The sequence below is a fragment of the Rhinoraja longicauda genome, chromosome 44 (assembly GCF_053455715.1).
Source record: "Rhinoraja longicauda isolate Sanriku21f chromosome 44, sRhiLon1.1, whole genome shotgun sequence".
NCBI lineage: Eukaryota > Metazoa > Chordata > Chondrichthyes > Rajiformes > Arhynchobatidae > Rhinoraja > Rhinoraja longicauda.
The window spans coordinates 3,818,597-3,829,673 of record NC_135996.1 but is presented as its reverse complement, the minus strand read 5'-3'; the positions used below and the strand labels follow the sequence as shown (position 1 = coordinate 3,829,673).

At 52.2% G+C, this 11,077-nt stretch overlaps 1 pseudogene across 1 annotated transcript; it reads left to right on the top strand.

Annotated features, from left to right (window-relative positions):
- Nucleotides 1–9,477, top strand: LOC144612281 (thioredoxin-interacting protein-like; annotated as a pseudogene). The gene is made up of 8 exons (XR_013549652.1): nt 1–235; nt 3,478–3,554; nt 3,658–3,804; nt 4,464–4,566; nt 5,210–5,463; nt 6,345–6,531; nt 6,627–6,760; nt 7,583–9,477. The product of XR_013549652.1 is annotated as a thioredoxin-interacting protein-like (transcript).
- Nucleotides 9,478–11,077: the final 1,600 nt, after the last annotated feature.

Here is an 11,077-nt window from a genome sequence, read left to right as displayed (position 1 = left end):
CACCACCTACATGGCCGGCGACCAGGTGTCGGGCCGGGTGAGGGTGAGGGCCGCCAGGGCGCTGCGGGTGTCCGGCGTCAGGATCGTCGCCCTGGGCTACGCCCGCGCCGAGCTGGGCAAGGGGTCGTCGCAGGCGCTGCGCCAGCAGCAGCAACAGGAACAGGAGTACCTGCGGTACGGCGACACGCTCGCCTCTGCACCGACCACGGCCAGCAGCAGCAGCAGCAGCCCGCAGGTGAGCAGAGAGGGGGGGGAGAGGGTGGGGGGGGGGGGGAGGTGATGGAGGATCGGGTGGGGGGGGGGAGAGCTGGCGGTTGGACTGTGGGTAATCTTTCATTTCACTGCACATTTGACAGAATTGACTATTGAGAGGGTGGGGGGGAGGTGATGAGGATCGGGTGGGGGGGGGAGGTGATGGAGGATCGGGTGGGGGGGGAGGTGATGGAGGATCGGGTGGGGGGGGTGAGCTGGCGTTGGACTGTGGGTAATCTTTCATTTCACTGCACATTTGACAGAATTGACTATTGAGAGGGGGGGTGGGGTGGGGGGGGGAGGTGATGGAGGATTGGGGGGGGGGGGAGAGCTGGCGGTTGGACTGGGTAATCTTTCATTTCACTGCACATTTGACAGAATTGACTATTGAGAGGGGGGGGAGAGGGTGGGGGGGGGAGGTGATGGAGGATCGGGTGGGGGGGGGGAGAGCTGGCGGTTGGACTGTGGGTAATCTTTCATTTCACTGCACATTTGACAGAATTGACTATTGAGAGGGGGGGTGGGTGGGTGGGGGGGGAGGTGATGGAGGGTGGGGGGGGGGAGAGCTGGCGGTTGGACTGTGGGTAATCTTTCATTTCACTGCACATTTGACAGAATTGACTATTGAGAGGGGGGTGGGGTGGGGGGGAGGTGATGGAGGATCGGGTGGGGGGGGAGAGCTGGCGGTTGGACTGTGGGTAATCTTTCATTTCACTGCACATTTGACAGAATTGACTATTGGGAGGGGGGGTGGGGTGGGGGGGGAGAGCTGGCGGTTGGACTGTGGGTAATCTTTCATTTCACTGCACATTTGACAGAATTGACTATTGAGAGGGGGGGAGAGGGTGGGGGGGGAGGTGATGGAGGATCGGGTGGGGGGGGGAGAGCTGGCGGTTGGACTGTGGGTAATCTTTCATTTCACTGCACATTTGACAGAATTGACTATTGAGAGGGGGGGTGGGGTGGGGGGGGGAGAGCTGGCGGTTGGACTGTGGGTAATCTTTCATTTCACTGCACATTTGACAGAATTGACTATTGAGAGGGGGGGAGAGGGTGGGGGGGGAGGTGATGGAGGATCGGGTGGGGGGGGGGAGAGCTGGCGGTTGGACTGTGGGTAATCTTTCATTTCACTGCACATTTGACAGAATTGACTATTGAGAGGGGGGGTGATGGAGGATCGGGTGGGGGGGGGGAGGGGAGAGCTGGCGGTTGGACTGTGGGTAATCTTTCATTTCACTGCACATTTGACAGAATTGACTATTGAGAGGGGGGGGTGGGGTGGGTGGGGGGGGAGGTGATGGAGGGTGGGGGGGGGGAGAGCTGGCGGTTGGACTGTGGGTAATCTTTCATTTCACTGCACATTTGACAGAATTGACTATTGAGAGGGGGGGTGGGGTGGGGGGGGAGGTGATGGAGGATCGGGTGGGGGGGGAGAGCTGGCGGTTGGACTGTGGGTAATCTTTCATTTCACTGCACATTTGACAGAATTGACTATTGAGAGGGGGGGTGATGGAGGATCGGGTGGGGGGGGGAGGGGAGAGCTGGCGGTTGGACTGTGGGTAATCTTTCATTTCACTGCACATTTGACAGAATTGACTATTGGGAGGGGGGGTGGGGTGGGGGGGGGAGGTGATGGAGGATCGGGTGGGGGGGGGGGAGAGCTGGCGGTTGGACTGTGGGTAATCTTTCATTTCACTGCACATTTGACAGAATTGACCAGTGAGAGGGGGTGGGGGGGGAGGTGATGGAGGATCGGGTGGGGGGGGAGAGCTGGCGGTTGGACTGTGGGTAATCTTTCATTTCACTGCACATTTGACAGAATTGACCAGTGAGAGGGGGGGGGGGTGGAGGCAGTGAGTGGTGAGATGAGGGAGGGGGGGTGAGAGGATGAGGATATAGAGGGTGGGGGAGGGAGGGAGAGAAAGAGGGGGTGGGGGGGGTGAGGGTGGGGAATGAAGGGGGTAGGGATAGAGGGTGAGATGAGGGAGGGTGGGGGATGTAGGGGGAGAGGATGTAAGGGAGAGGGGAAGGAGGGGGTGAGGTGGGAGGGAGGGGGGGAGAGAGGAGGGTGGGGAGGAGAGCTGGCGGTTGGACTGGGTAATCTTTCATTTCACTGCACTTTTTATGTATATGTGATAAAAGTGACTATTGAGAGGGGGTGGGAGGTAGGGGGAGGGTGAGAGGGAGAGATGAGGGGGGGAGGAGGGGGGAGAGAGAGGGTGGTGGGGGGGAGAGAGAGAGGGGTGGGGGGAGGGTGGTGGGATGGAGAGTGGGGGGGAGAGAGTCAAGTCAATTTTATTTGTACAGCACATTTAAAAAACAAAGTTGACCAAGTGCTGTACATCAGTTCAGGTACTAAGAACGAACATGAAGGGGGGGGAGGAGGGTAGGGTGAGATGAGGGGGGGAGAGGGAGGGAGGGTGCTGGGGGGAGAGAGAGAGGGTGAAGGGAGGGAGGGTTGGGTGGGGAGAGGGTAAGGGAGGGGAGAGGGTTGGGGGGGTGGGGAGAGAGGGTAAGGGAGGGTAAGGGAGGGTGGTTAATTGTCCTTGGTTGGATATTCAAGGGGTTAATTGCCCCTGGGAATGGGGGGGCTAACTGACCTTGGGATGGGCTATTCAAGGGGTTAGTTGTCCTATGAGGTGGGTTAATTGCCCCTGGAGATGGAGAATTCAGGGGTTAATTGCCCCTGAGGATGAGGGGGTTAACTGTCTTTGGGGTGGGATATTCAAGGGGGGTAATTGCCCTGAGGGGTTAATTGCCCTGGGGGAGGGGATTTAAACTGTTTAATTGTCCTAGGAAAGGGTGGGCAGGTTGGGCTAGTTGTCCTGAGGATGAGGGGGGTAATTGCCCTGGGGGTGTGCGATTCAAGCTGGTTAATTGTCCTGGAAATGGGGGGAATTCAAGGAGGATGGAGATGGGGGATTCAAGGGGTTAAGTGTCCTGAAAACGGTGGTCAAGGGGCTAATTGTCCTTGGGGTGGGATATTCAAAGTGTTAATTGCCCCTGGTGAAGGGTGGGCAAGGGGCTAATTGCTAGTTGACACTAGTGAAGGGTGGGCAGAGGGTTAGTTGTCCTGGTGATGGGGGATTCAGGGTAGAGATGGTTTGTTGCCCTGGTTCTGTGCTGAGTCGGGGCAGGGAGGCGAGTCGTTTGCCTGGTAAAGGGTGGTTGTTGTGAGCAGGGTGTTGTGGCCCCTGATGCTGATCATCTCCTTGCCTTTTGCAGATGCCAGTGGCTGCATGCTGCTCCAGTCGGGGGAAATGTACGAGTACAGCTTCACCTTCCAGTTGCCTAAAGGGTGAGCAGATCTTTTGTCCTCTCCGGGGCTGGCCGATGCTCTTTGTCCTCGTCACTAATTCCGCCTCGTTGGTGCCATGATCTCTAAAATGCTCCTTCCTCCGGCAGGCCTCTTCCCCATCCTTTAAAGGGAAGTACGGAGGGGTGTGCTACCTGGTCAAGGCCTTTGTTGACCAGGAGGCACTGCCACCGCTGGAGACCAGCAAAGACTTTGAGGTGGTGGAGCCCATCGATGTCAACACACCAAACCTACTGGTGAGTGTCAGACGTCTCTCGCTCTCTCTCTCTCTCACTTTGGGCAGATGCACAATGCTGGAGTAATTCCCTAGTTCAGGCCGCATTTCTGGACAAAATGAATAGGTGGCGCGGCGGTAGAGTTGCTGCCTTACAGTGAATGCAGCGCCGGAGACTCGGGATCGATCCCGACTACGGGCGCCGTCTGTACGGAGTTTGTACATTCTCCCCGTGACCCGCGTGGGTTTTCTCCGTGATCTTCGGTTTCCTCCCACACTCCAAAGACGTGCCGATTTGTAGGTTAATTGACTGGGTAAATGTAAAAATTGTCCCTAGTGTGTGTAGGATAGTGTTAGTGTGCGGGGATCGCTGGGCGGTGCGGACACGGTGGGCCGAAAGGCCTGTTTCCGCACTGTATCTCTAAATCTAAAGAGTGGCCCTGATATCACCTGCCCATGTTCTCCAGTCTGAAGAAGGGTCTCGACCCGAAACGTCACCCATTCCTTCTCTCCTGAGATGCTGCCTGACCCGCTGAGTTACTCCAGCATTTTGTGAATAAATACCTTCGTCTTATCGATGGTCGTATCCAGCAACCTGCGATTCCTTTTCATTGTATTAAATGGGGTAGAGTTGGCTTAAGTGCGATGATATATCGACTTATGATTCTCCTGTTCTTTCAGTCCCCAGTTGGTGGCTCCAACAAGAAGAACTTGACCTGTTTCTTCCTTGCTGATGGCTACGTGTGCATCGCAGCCAAGATTGACCGGAAAGGCTATTGCCAAGGTAACTGTCGTATCCTGCCTTTCTTTACAGAATTACCCTGCTGTTCTGTTCACACGGAGTGGTGTGCTACCTGGTCAAGGCCTTCGTTGACCAGGAGGCACTGCCACTGCTGGAGACCAGCAAAGACTTTGAGGTGGTGGAGCCCATCGATGTCAAATCCTCATGACTTACAAAGCCCTCCATAACCTGGCCCCATCCTACCTGACTGACCTCCTCCACAGACACACCCACCCGCAACCTAACCTCCTGTCTCCCCCCCCCCCCCCCCCCCCCCCCCCCATCCGGACCAAACTCAGATCCTGGGGGGACAGGGCTTTCTCCATCGCTGCTCCCACCCTCTGGAACTCACTACCTCAGACCATCAGAGGCTCCTCCTCACTCACCACATTCAAAACATCACTTAGGACTCACCTGTTCAACACTGCCTCCAACCACTGACCGTCGCTTCTCCTTATCCTTCCTTTTTTTGTTCGTTTATTTATTTATTTTTATGTTTTACTTACTCTGTAAAGCGTCTTTGAGTTTCCAGAAAAGCGCTATACAAATGAAATGTATTGTTGTTATTATTATTCTTCCCTCCCCACCTCCGACGCGAACGATTGCCCGTTGTCTAATCGATGCGCCTCTCTCTCCCCCCGAGCAGGCGATGAGATCTGCATCAACGCCCAGTTCCAGAACAACTGCTCGAGGATCATCGTGCCCAAGGCTGCCATCTTGGCCAAGCAGACCTACCTGGTGAACAACAGCACCAAGGTGGTGAAGGAGAAGCTGAGCTGTGTCCGAGGGAACCACATCATCTCGGGGATGTCGGACTCCTGGTGCAGCAAGTGCCTCCGCGTCCCCACCGTCAAGCCCTCAATCGACTGCAGCATCTTGCGCTTGGAGTACTCCCTGCTGGTGAGTGTGGTGTGAGGGAAGGGGTGGGGGGGGGGAGAGCGGTCTCATGCTTGTCCTGATAGAGAGGGCAGCTTCAAGAGTATAAGAAGATAACTGCAGATGCTGGTACAAATCGAAGGTATTTATTCACAAAATGCTGGAGTAACTTAGCGGGTCAGGCAGCATCTCGGGAGAGAAGAAATGGGTGATGTTCTTCAGTCTGAAGAAGGGTCTCGACCCGAAACGTCACCCATTCCTTCTCTCCCGAGATGCTGCCTGACCTGCTGAGTTACTCCAGCATTTTGTGTTTGTCTTTGTTTTTTTTTAAAGTTTAGTTCTTAGCGATAGTGTGGAGACAAGCCCTTTGGCCCACAGAGTCTGGGCTGCCCAGCGATCACACGTACACTATAGTTCAATTCTACACACCAAAGGCAATTTTCAAAAGTGAATCAATCTACAAATCAGTCAGAGTTGTGAATCTGTGGAATTCTCTGCCTCAGAAGGCAGTGGAGGCCAATTCTCCGAATGCATTCAAGAGAGAGCTAGATAGAGCTCAAGGATAGCGGAGTCAGGGGGTATGGGGAGAAGGCAGGAACGGGGTACTGATTGAGGATGATCAGCCATGATCACATTGAATGGCGGTGCGTACAGGCACGAAGGGCCGAATGGCCTCCTCCTGCACCTCGTGTCTAAAGCTGCACATCTTTGCGATTCGATGTTGCGTTTTGGGATATATGACAATAAAACACTCTTGACTCTTGATGGGGAAGTGGCTTTGGTCTGAGATTGCCAGGGTCAGGGTGGCTGAACGACAGAGTTGCTCTCTGGGCTAAACTACATCCCGCGTGTTTGGGACTGTCCGTAACTGACGGCTGGTGTTCCTCTCTCTCTCCCTCCTGTAGATTTACGTCCACATTCCCGGCAGCAAGAAGCTGATCCTGGACCTGCCGTTGGTGATCGGCACCATCCCGTACAGCGGCTTGGACAGCAGGTCGAGCAGCATGGCCAGCGACTGCAGCATGAACTCCAACAGCATGAGCTACAACAGCATGAGCTGGCCACACATGGCCTTCCCACAATCCATGTCCGGTAAGCCACCCCTTACCGCCTTGTCTCACTGTTCAACACGCGTCCACCTCCACCTCCCTCGCCCTAACCCGTCCGCCTCCTTTCTTGATCTCCAGATTCGTCCTTTAAGGATAACCACCGGATGGAGTGCCCTACCACCCCACTGCTGGACGAGAGTGATGGGGTCCCAGAGAGCCCCATCTTCATGAAGTCCCCCTTCGACTACTCCTTCCCACCTGTCTGCAACCTGGTAAGCATCACAATGGTCCCAGACATGTGCCCGTACAAGCTGATTTATTCACAAAATGCTGGAGTAACTCAGCAGGTCAGTGCTGCCTGACCTGCTGAGTTACTCCAGCATTTTGTGAATAAATCGATTTGTACCAGCATCTGCAGTTATTTTCTTATACTGCCCGTACAAGCTTGCGGGTTTACCCCCCCCCTGTAAAACGGCCCCATTCCACAGTTTAAGAATAAGGGGTCGGCCATTTAGAACGGAGATGAGGAAAAACTTTTCCAGTCAGAGAGTTGTGAATTCTCTGAATGCATTCAAGAGAGAGCTAGATAGAGCTCTTAAGGATAGCAGAGTCAGGGGGTATGGGGAGAATGCAGGAACGGGGTACTGATTGAGAATGATCAGCCATGATCACATTGAATGGTGGTGCGGGCTCGAAGGGCCGAATGGCCTCCTCCTGCACCTATTGTCTAAACCGAAGATCTCAGAGAAAACCCACGCAGGTCACGGGGAGAACGTACAAACTCATACAGGCGGCGCCCGTAGTCGGGATGGAACCCGGGTCTCTGGCGCTGCATTCGCTGTAAGGCGGCAACTCTACCGCTGCGCTTTGAGGCAAAGATAAAGCCTTTGAAGCTCTGAAAGCAAACGAGCTTTTAGCCATTCCTCGAGATTGTTTAATTCCATGTTGGGTCCAGAATTAGTGCGAGACATTGGCTTGTTTCTGTGCTGGAAGCTAAAGCTAAACTCACGCACTCAGCTCTGTACTGCCGCACTTGAATCCGCTTGATCCTGGCAGGGATGTGACGAATTTCTCCCCTTTTTCTGTATCAACAGGTGGATGAGAATGGGAACAGCGAGATCCCTGTGCAGTGAGGTGTCGTACGGAGCGAGGACATATTTAAAGATATTATCTCGGACTCGCGTCTAAATTACGGTCGGCTGTCACGAGGTGCTTGTCGGGCAGAGCCCCTGAGGCGGAGGGCACTGCACAGTGCCAGTGAAGAGGGGAGGAGGTATCACTCCATGTATAAAGCCTTGACATTGACTCCAACAATCAGGCATTCGAATCACAGTTACGTCGCGATTCTCTGAAAGCGCTGAGTGTCGCGAGGAGCCCACACTGCTCGGTAGTCGCTCATCACGGGTGTTGCCAGCTACGTTTGGGGCCTCTCATTTAATCTAAGGTGTTTTTGTGGGGGGGAAAAAAAATCAGTTTGCCTTAAAACTGACAGGTATTTTGTAAGCTGGCAGTGCCACGTTTTGGTGCAGGGCCACAGGGAAGCTGCCTGCTGGGCACGCAGTAGTCTGACAGTCACTGCAACCCTTCCCCAGCTGGGGCAGGACAAGCAGTTGAATCCAAACCCCCGGCTTGAAATGAGAATAAGGGACAATAATAATAATCCAAAGATTCTCTCTGAATGGTGTTCATTTTTAGATTTAGAGATACAGCGCGGAAACAGGCCCTTTGGCCCACCGGGTCCGCGCCGCCCAGCGATCCCCACACTATCCGACACACACACTAGGGACAATTTTTACATTTGCCCTGCCAATTAACCTACAAACCTGCACATCTTTGGAGTGTGGGAGGAAACCGAAGATCTCGGGGAAAACCCACGCAGGTCACGGGGAGAACGTGCAAACTCCGTACAGACGGCGCCCGTAGTCGGGATCGAACCCGAGACTCCGGCGCTGCATTTGCTGTAAGGCGGCAACTCTACCGCTGCGCCACCGTGCCACAGTGGGTCAATAATAAGGGGCAATAATAATAATCCAGATTCTCTCTGAATGGTGTTCAATTTTGAACTGCTGCAACCCACAGATGGATGTCCCCTTTTCCTCCCACACTCAAGATTGGCTTCAATATAATTTTAAATTGTCCCTAGTGTGTAGGGTAGTGTTGGTCTACAGGGACCGCTGGTTGGCGTGGACTCCGTGAGCCAAAAGGCCCTGTTTCCGCGCTGTGTCTGGACTCTAAAAGAGTGTGGACTGTATTTTGAAGTGAGATAGATGGAGCACCATTAGGGATAGAGGGAGCTAAAGGGGAAGCAAATGCCCCAGTGGTAAGAACATTGATTTCTCAAATTTCAAGTAACCTCTTTAAAAAGTGAAACCTGGATAGGTGAGGTTGCCTGACTCGCTGCGCTGCGTGACTCCATGCATTTAGTGTACCTTGGTTCTGACACCAGCATTGGCAGCCCCTTGTTATCACGCACTGCTGCTGTGCTGCCTGTTTGTATTTTTCACTCCAGTGTGATCTCTGACCAGAAACCCACTCCTGCGTGCTAGCCACTGTTGCAAGATTCCAGCTCCATCCTTAAGCTTCCGACTGCAAATTGCTTGCTGAGTTGCCCTCCCTCTCTCAGGAGCTCCACAAGCAAGCCCCTTTTTCGGTGCTGGGGGCTCTTTGCCGTGTTAACGAAGGTAGTGAAGGCGTTTTGATGCATGGGGCTGCTTTGTCCTGAAGTGTGCCTCTACTGTTTTGTACACGGTACACTGTTCCAGGTTCTCTCAGCCTGTGGTCTCTGGTCAGTCTCCTGATCCACTCGTGTTATGCAACTTTTGCTGTTGAAGTGTTATTTGTATTAAGATTTATTTAAACTACTTGGTTTTGTTTTTCTACACTCTGCTAGTATTGTGCACCTTGCCAAAGGTTATTTTGTATTTTTCTAAGAAGTCTTTTATTTTGTGCACTTAATGTTTTCAATAAAAGTTGAAATATTTTAAAGTAATCATTGGAGTTTGCTGCCATGTCTTTTTTTATACATTTCTAAAGATAGTCAAGAGTGTTTTAATGTCATTTGCCCCAGAAAGAACAATGAAATGTTGTCCTTCTATCCAGAGATGCTGCCTGTCCCACTGAAATACTCCAGCATTTTGTGTCTATATACTAAAACTATATAATAATCCAAAGATTCTCTCTGAATGGTGTTCAGTTTTGAACTTTTGTTCCTGAACAAGGGGTCACAGTTTAAGGATAAGGGGGAAGTCTTTTAGGACCGAGATGAGAAAGTTTTTTTTCACAGAGTGGTGAATCTGTGGAATTCTCTGCCACAGAAGGTAGTTGAGGCCAGTTCATTGGCTATATTTAAGAGGGAGTTAGATGTGGCCCTTGTGGCTAAAGGGATCAGGGGGTATGGAGAGAAGGCAGGTACGGGATACTGAGTTGGATGATCAGCCATGATCATATTTAATGGCGGTGCGTACAGGCTCGAAGGGCCGAATGGCCTACTCCTGCACCTATTTTCTATGTAACTACAGCCAAAACGGTACACGATAGCGCGACAATTTTAGGCCCACCTTACTCACCGTCGTCCCTTTGGTGCTAATGGAAGAAGTTTCATTGAAATCGGTGTTATATTTTTAAAGTTAGTCACATTTTAAAGTTTAAATCTATCTCCTAGGGGTTGGAGAGGAGAGGGTGCTGCACTAATGCAGGAGAGGTTTGGGCCCAACTTTGTCTAGTCTACAATAAAAATCTTACTTGCAGAAGCACAACAGAATATGTGAACCTAGTACACTGTAAATAACATAATAAATGAGATAAAAAGTTCAGTGTGTATATGTGCACATACACACATATGTGCACATGTCTGAAGAAGGGTCTCGACCCAAAACGTCACCCATCCCCTCTAGCTCTCTCTTGAATGTATTCAGAGAATCGGCCTCCACTCCCTTCTGAGGCAGAGAATTCCACAGATGCACAACTCTCTGACTGAAAACGTTTTTCCTCATCTCAGTTCTAAATGGCCTAACCCCTTATTCTTAACCTGTGTGGCCCCTGGTTCTGGACTCCACCAACATTGGGAACATGTTTCCTGCCTCAAACGTGTCCAACCCCTTAATAATCTTATACGTTTCGATAAGATCCCCTCTCATCCTTCTAAATTCCAGAATATACAAGCCTAGTCGCTCCAGTCTTTCAACATACGACAGACCCGCCATTCCGGGAATTAACTTAGTAAACCTACGCTGAACGCCCTCAATAGCAAGAATATCCTTCTTGAAATTTGGAGACCAAAACTGCGCACAGTACTCCAGGTGCGGTCTCACTAGGGCCCTGTACAACTGCAGAAGGACCTCTTTGCTCCTATACTCAACTCCTCTTGTTATGAAGGCCAACATTCCATTGGCTTTCTTCACTGCCTGCTGTGCCTGCATGCTTCCTTTCAGTGACTGATGCACTCGGACACCCAGATCTCGTCGTATCTCGTTTTGTTTGCCCTAGATTGGCATTATCTATTTCTACCGGCCTTTGCATCTTACAATTGGATGCTGGCATTGACGGTTATCAACACAACATCCCCATAGTAACTAATGTTGGGAGAATTG